General features: G+C 40.4%; 1 protein-coding gene across 1 annotated transcript in view; it reads left to right on the top strand.

Annotated features, from left to right (window-relative positions):
* The window catches only part of CSMD1 (CUB and Sushi multiple domains 1), a 1,818,880-nt gene that overhangs the window by 1,741,358 nt on the left and 64,734 nt on the right, over positions 1-12,788 (top strand). The window lies entirely within an intron of this gene.

A 12,788-nucleotide genomic window follows, 5' to 3' on the forward strand; every position in this document is an offset into this window, starting at 1 on the left:
AGGAATGAGAGGCCTTTGTCAGTTCAAAGGCAAATGTTACATCAATTAAGAGAACTACTTCATGTTTACATAAAGCATAATACTATAGCACATAAGGTGGATTAATTTATACATATATTTGGTTTTTTTCTGTTTTAAATGCACATCTAGATGTACAACAGCTTTAAAGTTATAGTGAAAAAAATTAAATAACAAAATTGCTTTTTACATACAAATGAGGTTCCCAGTCTGAGAAATTTATAGTATGTTCAGTTAAATGATTGTTAAATGGGAAAAATCAATTTACATTTTAAAACCTTTTTTGATACTGACTGCTACTTGTTCAGTAGGACAGGAAAATATAACATTTATAATAAAATGGGAAATCGACCTTAAATTTTCTGAGTATCATCTTAAACTTTCAAATATTTTCCCCATTGTTTATTAGACTTTATAAAAGGAAGAAATGGACAGTTCATTAAAATTCCCTGGTGTTCAAAGCCTGGAAAAATCCATTTAATTTTTTGAGGGGGAGTAGTTTTTTTCACTTAGTTTAAATTAAAGAAATTGAGCCGAGTAAGCATAAAACTTTACCTCTGAGTCAAAAAATTTGGTTACTATTAAATTCTCAGATGTATATTTCCCAAAGGCCAATTCCTATGTTGGTATGACAGTTTTATAAGTTTCTTTACCAACTGAATAATATGAAGATCAGTACACTGAACCTCAAGAGATAAGAAACACTTCAGCTTTGATAAGTAGTAAATATAAATGGTAAATAAACTTAGCTCATTTCACCCTCGGGTTTACTAAAATGAAGGTTGTAATAAATAACTGTTTCAGTTTGCATACGGTCCACAGACGTACAAATCTCCAAGGCAGATGTGTGAGCCTCATTTCTTTTCATTTTAATTATTTACTGAGACTGGATTTGGATCATTGAAGATATGATGCATGCTAGAGCCATAATAAAGCAAGGGAGAGTTGTTGGTATGAATGTCCCAGGTCTACTAGTTGGACAAATGATGAGTAGATATGTATCACGTCCTCTGCATTCAGGAGAAAAGAAAACCATTAAGATTACCTTCCAACAACAAACAAAATCAACGTTGAAATCCCAATATGTAGAGGCTTTTTTCTTTTTCAGTTAAAGCTATTAGAGAAGCAAGTTTGTCATTAATAATTTATTAAGGACCTACTATGACCTGGGCTCCATGAGTACTTTTAAGTGATTAAATGCAATGTGTATACATTTCAGGAAAGAAGGAGCAAGTTAAAATAATGTGAAATAGATTTATATAACCTGTAAATAGCCCAATCATAGAACATCTAAGATTGCACATAAATTATCTATTTACACATATGTACGTCTGTACTCATCTACATGTAATATATTTATACATATAATCATATATAATACACATGTACATGTGCATACATATATAAGTAAATTATACACATACATATTTTTATATGTGCATGCATATATGTGTGTTTGTATTATAATATTATAAAAATGTTGGGGATATATATTTATCCCCTTAGTCCCTCAAAAAATGGCCTTACAGTACTTATGTTTCTTTATTAACTATTTCTATGTTCATGGTATAGTTCAGGTTATTCTTTTCATTTAACACCTGGACCAGCGTCCTTTAATCATAAATCATATTGTTAAACCACAGTGTTACGAGACCAATTATGCACCAGCGTTGTTGAGTTTCTCTCTGTGCCAGGCACCATGCAGAGCATTTCACGTGGGTTCCACCTTTGAGTCCCTGTAACAAACTCGAAGCACTGTCATTATTGCCATCCCGTAGGTGGGAGCTACTGAGCAGCGGCGTGAGTGACCACCCAGGGCTGCAGGGAGGCCCATGCCAGAGTCAGGCCCTCTGCCGCCGACCCCGTGGTGCTTGACCACTGTGTCCTGCACGTGCAACTGCTGTAAAGGGTCCTTCTTGCCTATACTGTGCATTGACAAGAGATTTCAGTTAAGATGTTAGCAAAGCTGATGAAGGAAGGCCAGGCCACCCCGATCTAAATGCATAGTCATCGTGCAAGCTACAAATGCATTTCTGAAAGTATATATTAAAGCTCAAAAGTAAGTGTGAGATGTGAGACACTTACCTCTGTCTTCCAAGGCTGCGATCAGCTATGAAAATACAGCCCAGACCAAAGGGTGGTTTAATTCCTCAGCCGGCAAGACAGGCGGGTGACCCAGGGGGAAGTGCCCCTCCGCACCGTCCAGCCCTGTCCCCAGCCTGCTGAGATCTGCCCCTGTGCCCGGGGAACGGAGTGGGCAGCTGGATGCCCACCCACCCCAGGGTCAGGCGTTCATGGGTTCCGGGTGCCGCACGAGCCCCACGAAGCGGTGAGCGGCTTGGTGAGCGCTGGCCGGGTCCACCTCCTGGCCGTCCGAGGCAGCACTTTGCAGGGTGGGCTTGTGCTGCTCTGCGCAGGGTGAGGACTCGGCCTGCCAGTGGAGGCCGCTTTCTGGGAGCATCAGACGGTGACAAACCTCACTGTCGTATGTTCTGAGGGGACAAAGTGTTTTAAGGCTGTAGATCACAATTGTGCAAACTTTTAACGTCTTTTGGGATTGTAGTGCTTTGGGGGAGTTAAGCTATTTAAAGGACCCAGATTCTGTCATTTCAGGTGTGTTTTTGACCCGTTATTTTCAGGGCCAACTATATAGTCTTTCCATCTCTTTTATTTTATTTCACTTCCAAAGATTGAACACGAGTTCGTCCAGCTTTTTGTATTTTAGTTAGAATTGTGAACTGAGGGCTCCCCTTGGCTCCCTGATAAATATGAGAAAGTAAAGTTTGAACAGAACACTTGAAGAACGGTAAATACAGGGTTTGTGGTGCTGAGGTTCTTTATGGCCCCTAAGCACAGGACTGTATGAGTTATCCCTCTCCTCGTTTAATCTCTAACAAATGTAAGCTGCTCAAGGGTAGGCGTAACTTTGGTTCATGGGTGGAACTTTATAAATATTCGTAGACTGAAAGAGTGAATGAATGAGTGAGACTCTCTGTAACGTGGTCTGACGTTACTTAATTTTCTCTCCCTCTTTTCCTTGTTGATTCTTCTTGCCAAGCACCCGACAGCTGCTCAGTGCAGGGCCGTGGTCTCTGGGGACAAGAGCTGCGTGGAGGCCCCTCCTCTTTAAGACCCCTTGGAAGACCATTTATTATTAGTTTGAACGAAGACGTAATGAACTAAAGCTACTTGCAGTGAACTTAGTTTCGAAAACGCCCCCAAGTCAGAAAGGCAAGATCACTGTGGGATTCCCTCTCTCATTCTCTTTCTACAGACACACACACACTCGGATTGGAAGTACTGTTTTCATCCTTTCCAGGGCTTGGTTTAGACTCATTTTGTGTAATTATAAAATCAGCCAAATTATGTAATTTTAGAAATAGATTTCTTATGGAACCTAGATTATAGAATTTGCAAAAAAATTCTGAACAATATTTGCCACTTAGTATCACTAAGTGGATGAGGTTACTTCAATATGGGTCTTGTTTTCTTGTTGAAATGAGGTTTCATGGCTGGTGTTTAGGCTTCAGTTCGCTATTTCAATGTCCCGTGGTCTGACTCTGATAGTGTATGTTTATTGTCTGACCACAGTAGCAAAATGACAAGGAGCCCAGGGCAGAAAAATATGTCCAATCTCATAAGGGCTTGGAAACTTCACAAGTGGAAAAGGTAGTCGTCACAAGAATAAGTAGAAATCTGGCAATTCCAGGACGCTGAGAATATACGTGTTACGAGAGTCTAGGTTCAGTCAAGAATCTTGGAGGAGAAGGAACCAGGAGTTCTAAAGTCTCCTGACTTTTTAAGTCTGTGCCTCTGAAATGCTGATGTCTCTCAGGTGAGCCTGTAAGTTACACCCTAGAAGTTTACTTCAAACTCTATCCATCCACCTACTCTTATTCTAAATAACTCATAGCTAATCATGCTAATCATTTGGCTAAGCTCTGAGGTAAAAACATTCATTTAAAAAGAATGTTTACCTTTAAGAATTCCAGGATCTCAACCCAGCCTGACCTCAACCCAGCCGTTGTGGAAGCATTTCCTCACAGGGGATGCTTGTTGAAGTTAGATGGCATGGAATGCATTTAAGTCAGCACGGTACCCTGGGTTTCCCCACTTTATGCTCCTTATTTACCGGAGCCAAAGCAGCTTGTTCTTCTGCTTCTGATGCACCAGAACTAAGGCTAGCTGTGCCCTTCCCCAGCCAGTGATCCAGATGTTAATGGCACACTGAAAGCTGCACTAGGTTGTGAATGCAAGTAGTTCTGAGGCTGGCTGAATCATTTTACTGCAATGGCGTCAGATCATAATTTTATCAATCTAATTAAATGTGCTTGAACTAAACTTGGTAATAAAAAGCACTTACCCACATTGAGTGTGGTGGGGGGATATCTGCATTACAAAGAAAGGACAATTGCATCCCTGCATCTTGGGGCTGAGTAGAATATCACAGAAGATTTATGAGCAGTATCTGTAATTTATGAAAGGGGAGGCCAAAGGGCTTTATTTATGGTGGCAATGCTGTCATTGTCTGAATATCTTATACAAAACAACTGTTAGCCTGTCTGGTTCGCTACTGACGGGATGACTCTAATAAATCTGGATCACTCACGGGAAAATGAAAAGCCAACCTCTCTCAAGTAAAATGTGAAATATTTTGTGTTGTCTTTGAAACATTCACAAGATAGAGAAACTGCATCCTTTCTGCACAGAAACTTTATTGTCTGTGCTTTCAGTAGGTCTGATTTGAGGAGGAGTATTTAGGGATTTTTAATACAAAACTGCGTCACCCGTGTCAGCTCTTAATTCTGTTAACCATGTGACTTGGGAACGGTCGTCCACACATCTTCTCTTGAATTTTCTGAAATAGAAGAAAATTATTCCAGAAGAGTTGTTTTTGTTTTTTTTTAAGGTGATAGAAGATAATCTATATTTCTGTTTTAAGAAAGGAAGGAATGTGAGGTAAACCGGCAGATGGACCACTCTCTATCAACTCAGTTAAACCTGCTTGTTATGGAGAGCATTTAATTTCACTGCCCTGGACCTGGCAATTGATTCACTTATAACTGTCATAAGTACTGGTCTATAACATTTATGTAAACAAAATGCTTTCTTTTGCTACATTTTCCAGATGGACCAATATTTTAAAACATTCTTTAAGAATTGTCATTATTTATATATTGGTGTGCCCAGAGTTCTCACTGATTTCATTGGTGCCAGTTGTTTTAGTCATGTACAGAATAAGTGCGGTTGTCAAGCTGCGGAGGAAATGGCAGCCTCAGAGATGCACAGGTCGGGGTTCTAACCGTGGGGGGCCCAGCTTACTGGCTGCTCCATGAAATACAAGTAACAGGACCGCCCATGCCCTCTCTCCCCATATTGTTGTGAGGGTCACTCAGTGTAAAATTACATATACATTTATACATGCAGTGTGAAAAGGGTGTTTATTTTTTAATTTATTTTTATAAATTTATTTATGTATTTATTTTTGGCTGCATTGGGTCTTCGTTGCGGTGCGCGGGCTTCTTATTGCGGTGGCTTCTCTTGTTGTGGAGCACGGGCTCTAGGCGCACAGGCTTCAGTAGTTGTGGCGCGCGGGCTCAGTATATGTGGCTCATGGGCTCTAGAGCGCAGGCTCAGTAGTTATGGCTCATGGGCTTAGTTGCTCTGCGGCACGTGGGATCTTCCCAGACCAGAGCTCGAACCCGTGTCCCCTGCATTGGCAGGTGGATTCTTAACCACCGTGCCACCAGGGAAGTCCCAGGGTGTTTATTTTTGAAAACACTAAACAAATACAAGTCGGTGGAAGCAACAGTACTAGTAGCCACCCGTGACTTCAGGCAACTGGGCAGGTGCACGGGGAAAACCCCGAATTGTAGTGTGAGAGGTTTTTGTTAGGAAGAATGAAGTGTTTTCTCTAAACTGTCAGCGCAGTGGCATGCAGGCTGCTTTGCTGCCTCTGACTGTAACTCAGCTTTGCCTTTTTGAGTCCTGAGGGAGGCGCACACGGTCACTGCGGCTGCGTCTGAGGGGCAGGGCCGGCCCTGGACAGAGCAAGAGCCCTGCAGATGCAGCTTGCAGGGCCCTGCCCCCTCCCCGGCGGTCCCCGCGCATTCCCGTCTTCCTCCTGTGATGACCCCCTTGAATCTCTGCTCTGGTTCTTGCTCAGCCTCATGTAGTCTATCATTCCACTCATTTTTCAGGTTTGCCTTATTCTGTTATGTCTGATGTCATGAAATGAAAATGTCTCTATCAAGTAAAATATTCAGTTCTATGTACACACTCATTGCAGCTCCCTAAGTGTGGTATATACCTGCTTTCCTCCTATAGCCTGGGTTTTTGTTCTCTTTTCTTTTTTTTTTCCCCTCAAAGTATTGATGTTGTGGGAAGAAATTTTAAAAAATAAGAATCCAACAGTAGCACTCTAGTTTTCCTAAATAATCCCCTGTTAAACTTGTATGCACTGATTTATGTAATCTTTTATATTTATGTGTTATATTTATACAATCAATATTGATATATACATACATAATTTGTATATGTGTATATGTATGTGTGTTTATATATGTTTGTGTATGTACATAGGTGTGTGATGTGTATATACATATATTTTTGTGTCACAAGGCAGCAGATTCTTTCACTGGCATTTAGTTTAACTGTTTCAAGTTTTGTTCTGAAAAAAATTTTTTTCAACTTTCACTTTTTTCCCGCCTATTTTTTTAAATTTATTTTTTTATTTTTAAAATGTAGTATTCTTTTTTGAAATACAATGCTCTCTGTGGTCATCAGGCCATCACTTGATTGGTTTTGCTCTGGCCATTAATAATGTGTAGAAAACCTGGAAACTACAGAAAAGAGTAAAAAAAGGAAGAAGAAGGCATCTGTAGTCTCACTGGCCACAGACACCCCATCAACCCTCCTCACATGCATCCCTCTTGTTTTCCTTTCGCCACTGAGGTCTGAAGCCCACGTTCCAGGGAATCCCGGGATTCTGTCCTCGTGTGTGTGCGTGTGTGTGTGTGTGTATGGGGTCCTGGTGCATGTACCATGCTTTCTCCCGCTCACATACATGCACAGCAGAAGCCACAGTCCTCTGGGCTCATACGGGGCTTCTCCCCGAGAGCATCCTTTCAGAGAAAGCCTTCGCTGTGAGCATGTTGAGTCTCTCATTGGTCCAATCAAGAACGATTGGCTGTAATATATGACTTAAGATTGAGTGTGTGACATACTGGGGGAAGGAAGGGTGCTCCCCCGAAAGAGAGCTGGGTGCGGGAAGCAGGGGGCACCCGGCAGTGCACCTGGTGGAACAGGTGTGGAGGGGAGAGTCACAGCAGTTGTGTCTTGGCAGGTGGCAGAGGCTGGACTCTCCAGAGCCTTGTCTACAGTGATCTCAAACCGGGGAAGCGTAACCCTAAGGTATGCAAGTTGTTTCCAGGATCTGTCAGAGGGGAAAGTGAAAGGAGACCTATTTCCAAACCCTAAACCTCCATATTCACTCTTCCTTCAGATCCAGCTGCCAGAGCAGACTCTCCAGCACAGGGCATGCCTCCTCTCAATCCTTCTCAAACTTCTTCACAAAGAAAGGCCTGACTCACAAACAACGCATTTCCACAGTGCACCTGACACCTGGTTTTATTATACAGGCACAGGCTTTAAAGTGGGGTGGTGTTGGTCCAAGGGAGAACAGACCAATGGCAGAGAACACAGAGCCCAGGACAATATTGGTTGATATTTCGACAAAGGTGACACTGCAGCCCAATGAGGGAAAAGACAGAGATCTTTTCAGTAAATGGCTCAACTGGATATTCATATGGGAAAGTGAATCTGGATCCCCGCCCCACAGCATAGGCAAAATCAAGGCAAGATGATTATAGGCTAAAGGTGAAAGGTGGAACATAAAGCTTCTATGAAAATACAGCTTCCCCTTTTCCACCAGCCCACCTGCATGAGCCTGGGTCAGGTAAAGACTTTGCAAGCTCACAAAAAAACCTGGTAACAGAGGAAAAAGTAGATATATTGGACTGCATTAAGTTTCAGTACTTTTATTCTTCAAAACGTATGTTTAAGAGCCTGATAAAGGCAAACTTAAAAAGGGTAAAGATATTTGAAGAATGTGTATCAAACAAAGATTGTTTAAAGAGTTCCAGTGAGAAAAATGCAGAATATCAAATAGATGCCACTACATCCCACATCAGAATGTATAACTTTATAAAATAAAAAGACAGGAGACCTGGCATCAACAGAAATGTTAAGTCACTGGAACTCTAATACATTGCTGGTAAAGGTGGTAAGTTGACACATTCTCTTTGGAAAAACGTTTGGTAGCGTGTCCTAAAGCTGAAAATATCTTATGAGCCAGTAGTTCCTCCCTAGAAATATACCTACAGGTTTGCGTAAGGATATTCATCTAAGGACATGCTCAGAGCTGCAGTTTGTAAAAGCCAAAAGTGTGAGACAACCCCAGTGGCCATCAGTAAGGAATGGATACATTGATCGTATATATTTATACAATGGATCATAATGTAGAAATACAAATAAGCGCTCTAGCTCCATGGCTTAACATGGGTTAATTTCAAAAGCATAATCCTGAAGTCAGAAGTAAAAGAGCACGTGGCTCCACTCACATGGGGTTCAAAACAGGTCCCACCATCTATAGTGTTTAGACGGTCATTAATGTCATTAGAAGGTGGTTCACATTCTTGCTCCCCTTGAGTGAAGTGTGCGTGCTGGGGAGGGGAGGGGGTGTGCCTGGTGGCGAGAGTGTGTGTGCAGTTCTAGTTCTCGATGTGGTTGCTGGTCAGGTGGGGGTGTGTTTATTACATCAAAGTGTATTTAACTGTATAATATCAGTTTGTGCACTTTCTGTTTACATGTTTCAATACAAATTTACCTGAATATCTAAAAAAAAGGAAGAAACCAACAACACCAACAAAACCAGAAAACAAAAATAAGTAACACAAAAACCTCCAGAGCACCAAATCGAGGAAGGAGTCCCAAGCACTGGTGCAGGTGTAGACAAAGCCAGTGGCTTTCTGTTTACAAGTCTAGTGGATTCTAACTCCTCATTTCCAATACAATTTAAACAGTTTCTATCAAGCGATTTTTGATAGTGGTGATATTTGGTGTATAACTAAGTATGAGTGAGAGATATCGCTGTAACAAAACAATTTCCCTTACCATTTCCTTGTTTATGTTAAGCTTTCTTAACATAAAGAAAATATCTGTAATAAAAATCTATAAAAAGTAAAAAATAGTAATAAAATCAATACTAAACCTAGTGTCTTTCTAATAATCAGTAACGCATGTCATTCATTAACTGGTGTATTCCCAAAGAAATGCTACTTTTTGTGCTTAAAATAGATGAAAAATTATTGTATTGTTAATTTAATCAATCACACATTGATAATAAAATGACAGTACAATTTGCTACTGATAAATATAATAGGATTATTCATAAAGGAGTTTAAATATAAAACATATTAGAATAAGTTTCTGTGGGAATTCTAGAATGGACAGTTCAAGGAGAACACAGAATGGAACCAATTTTATGGGTAGTCATGTATTTCTATTGAATGAATATTCAAAAATATAATATCAAATGGCTGTGGTATTATTCTCTTGGATCTGAGTAAAAGTGATGTTTTTCTTTAAGGTATAAATATTTACCATACTTTGCATATTGTACCGTCAATTTATCTGAGCTTCTGAGGGAAACTTTTGGGTTTTTAATGAAGAAGTGGAAGGAGATTAATATTTTTATGAAATTCCTTTAAGGACATGCAAGTGGAGTTAAGAGCTCGACTTGCAGGTGGGGGGAGGCACCTGGAGGAGGAGGGGGTGAGGAGGGAATGCAGTGACTCAGGGTGGGGGGGTGAGCACATGAGAACAGTTTTCAGGTTCTGACTTAGGGGACTGGGCTGCCCCCCAGAGTGCAGTCAGGAGATCAGGTAGGCGTGTGGGGTGTGCAGAATGTTCTGGGTCTGTTCCCCCCAACAAAGCCCCTAGAGCTGGTACAAGGAAGGCTGTGGCTTCCTTGTTCCCGGGGCCAAGCAACAAAGCGCATTCTCTGTGGCATCTTGACGGGCAGGACGCAGCAGGGCTGATCCTTTTATGGGGACTGTTTGCCTTGTTTTTTTATGAGTGCAGACCTGCATGTAGTAAAACTCACCAAGAGGGGATCTACTGACCACAGTTTGGAGGGATTGGTCTTCTCCTGTCATCTTGGTTCACCTAACTTGGATTTTACCACTCAAATAAACATCATAGGTCGTTCAAACTCAGACATTTCTGTATACTCTCCCCCTTGGGGCATCTTTGAAAATATCAAATAAAATCACATCTGCAGAAATTTCTGGAAAGCTCCACCCTTCCCCTCTCTTCCTTTAGTAGGCCAAGGTAGACTTTAGATAAATATTTTTTCCAGTTCTCACTTTTCTTTTTACTCTCAATTTCTACCCATATGCTTTTATTGCCTCAGTTTCTTTGTGTTTTTTGTTGCTGTTGCTGTTGTGTTTTGTTTTTGCTGCCACAGCATTTTGGGGGGGGGGGCATGTTACTTTTCAAAGCACACACACTCACACACAGACTAGAATGTGTCACCAGCACCTGCTTTGTCAGACATTATTCTCAAAAAAAAAACTGTAAAAAGACATAATGTTTACAATAAAAGAACTTAGAGCCTAGCAGGGAGACAGAAATGCAAGCAAACAATTAAACCAGAATCAGATAATTAAAAGGAAACCAAATACCATTTTCATAAAGAAAGCGGTGAGGACACGGGGAGGGGGAAGGGGAAGCTGGGACGAAGTGAGAGAGTGGCATGGACATATATACACTACCAAATGTAAAATCGATAGCTAGTGGGAAGCAGCCGCATAGCGTAGGGAGATCAGCTCGGTGCTTTGTGACCACCTAGAGGGGTGGGATAAGGAGGGTGGGAGGGAGACGCAAGAGGGAGGAGATATGGGGATATATGTATATGTATAGCTGATTCACTTTGTTGTACAGCAGAAACTAACACACCACTGTAAAGCAATTATACTCCAATAAAGATGTTAAAAATTTTTTTAGTAAAAAGTAAAATAAAAAAAATAAAGAAAGGGGTAATCACGCAGAATTTGGAAACCACTGCTGTGGATGATATTAGCGGAAGAAAACTGATTCTACTGTGTAAGCCAACATTGAATCCTTCTTGGCAGAAACAGTTTATAAAAGATAGTTCAGTAATTAAAAACAATCAAGTTAATTCTAGAAACACAGCTTTGATGAAATGAAATGGATTTTATTTGAAAATTTAAATTAGATTTTTTAAAATTTATTTATTTACTGTTATTTTTGGCTGCGTTGGGTCTTCGTTGCTGCACACGGGCTTTCTCTAGTTGCGGCGAGCAGGGGCTACTCTTCGTTGCGGTGCGCGGGCTTCTTATTGCGGTGGCTTCTCTTGTTGCAGAGCACGGGCTCTAGGCACGCTGGCTTCAGTAGTTGTGGCTCGTGGGCTCTAGGCGCACGGGCTCAGTAGTTGTGGCGCACGGGCTTAGTTGCTCCGCGGCATGTGGGATCTTCCCGGACCAGGGCTTAAGGCTGTGTCCCCTGCATTGGCAGGCTGGTTCTTGACCACTGCGCCACCAGGGAAGTCTCAGATTTTATTTGAAATATGCAGCAGGATTGAAATTGAGTTATGGATTTGTCAGTTTAAAGACATTAAAGTATTTTCAGAAATGGCAATCATGCCTGAAATTCTAAAGGTAATCTGGTTAGAAAAAAAAATTATTTATATCACTAGGCAAAACACTTGAATATCCATATAAATTTTGGATAATTGTTTTACCTAAAAAATACCTGAGAACTCGATCTAAGGATTATTTTTAAACTAGAAAATTCTTTTCACATTTTAAACCTTGTTGATATTATTATTGCAATAATACCAAAAAGGCCTATTTTTTCTGTTTATTTGAACATAGTAATGGTAAAATTACCAAGAGAAGATTAAATGGGATTTTTGTAACATTTTGGATATGTCTGATTCAATTATAATGAACTTGTGTAGAATTTATAAGTAAAATGTATTTATTAATATTATTCTGGAAAAAAAAAAACAAACATGGTATCTTTAGCTGATTCTTCCAGGATCAATAAATTAATCAATCTGGTCAACTTCGTGGGTAGCTGACTGTGAAGGTTATTAGCCGATGTAGCTTCATATTTAGGGAAGTAGAGTTCTAGTTCCTAACGTTGTCAAATTAATTTTAAATATTATTGTACTCTTCAGAAAATATATAAACTTACATATACCAAATCTTGCGTATATTTTCAGCACTGTCATAAATTCCTTGAATCCACTCCGGTAGTATTGCACTACAGCTACTGCTATTACTACTGTTATTAAAAGTGTTGCTACTGCCCTTCATGAAGTAGCTACTGTAATTCTAGTTCACTTCCTAAGGACATGAGTAGATTCTCTCCTTGAAGATTCGTTAAACACTTTTCTGTATAGTATTAATGTGTGTGCATGTGGATTTTGTGTGCTAATAAATCCAGGAATAGAGCCTATTACGTAGGGAGGAAGGGAATGAGGGCATCTAATTTTCTTGGTCTAAGCTGGTTTTCAGTTACTCAATTACCATTTCAAGTTTCTCAGAGGATAGAGACAAATTAGAAGTAAGATTTTTCTATTCGTGCCTACATTTACCTGATGATCATTTTCAATGAACCTCGGGACTTTGTGGGAGTGATTTATCCCTTTACATGTAATCCCACTGCAAGATTTCCAGTGC

Source organism: Eubalaena glacialis, chromosome 20 (assembly GCF_028564815.1).
Source record: "Eubalaena glacialis isolate mEubGla1 chromosome 20, mEubGla1.1.hap2.+ XY, whole genome shotgun sequence".
Taxonomy (NCBI): Eukaryota; Metazoa; Chordata; class Mammalia; order Artiodactyla; family Balaenidae; genus Eubalaena; species Eubalaena glacialis.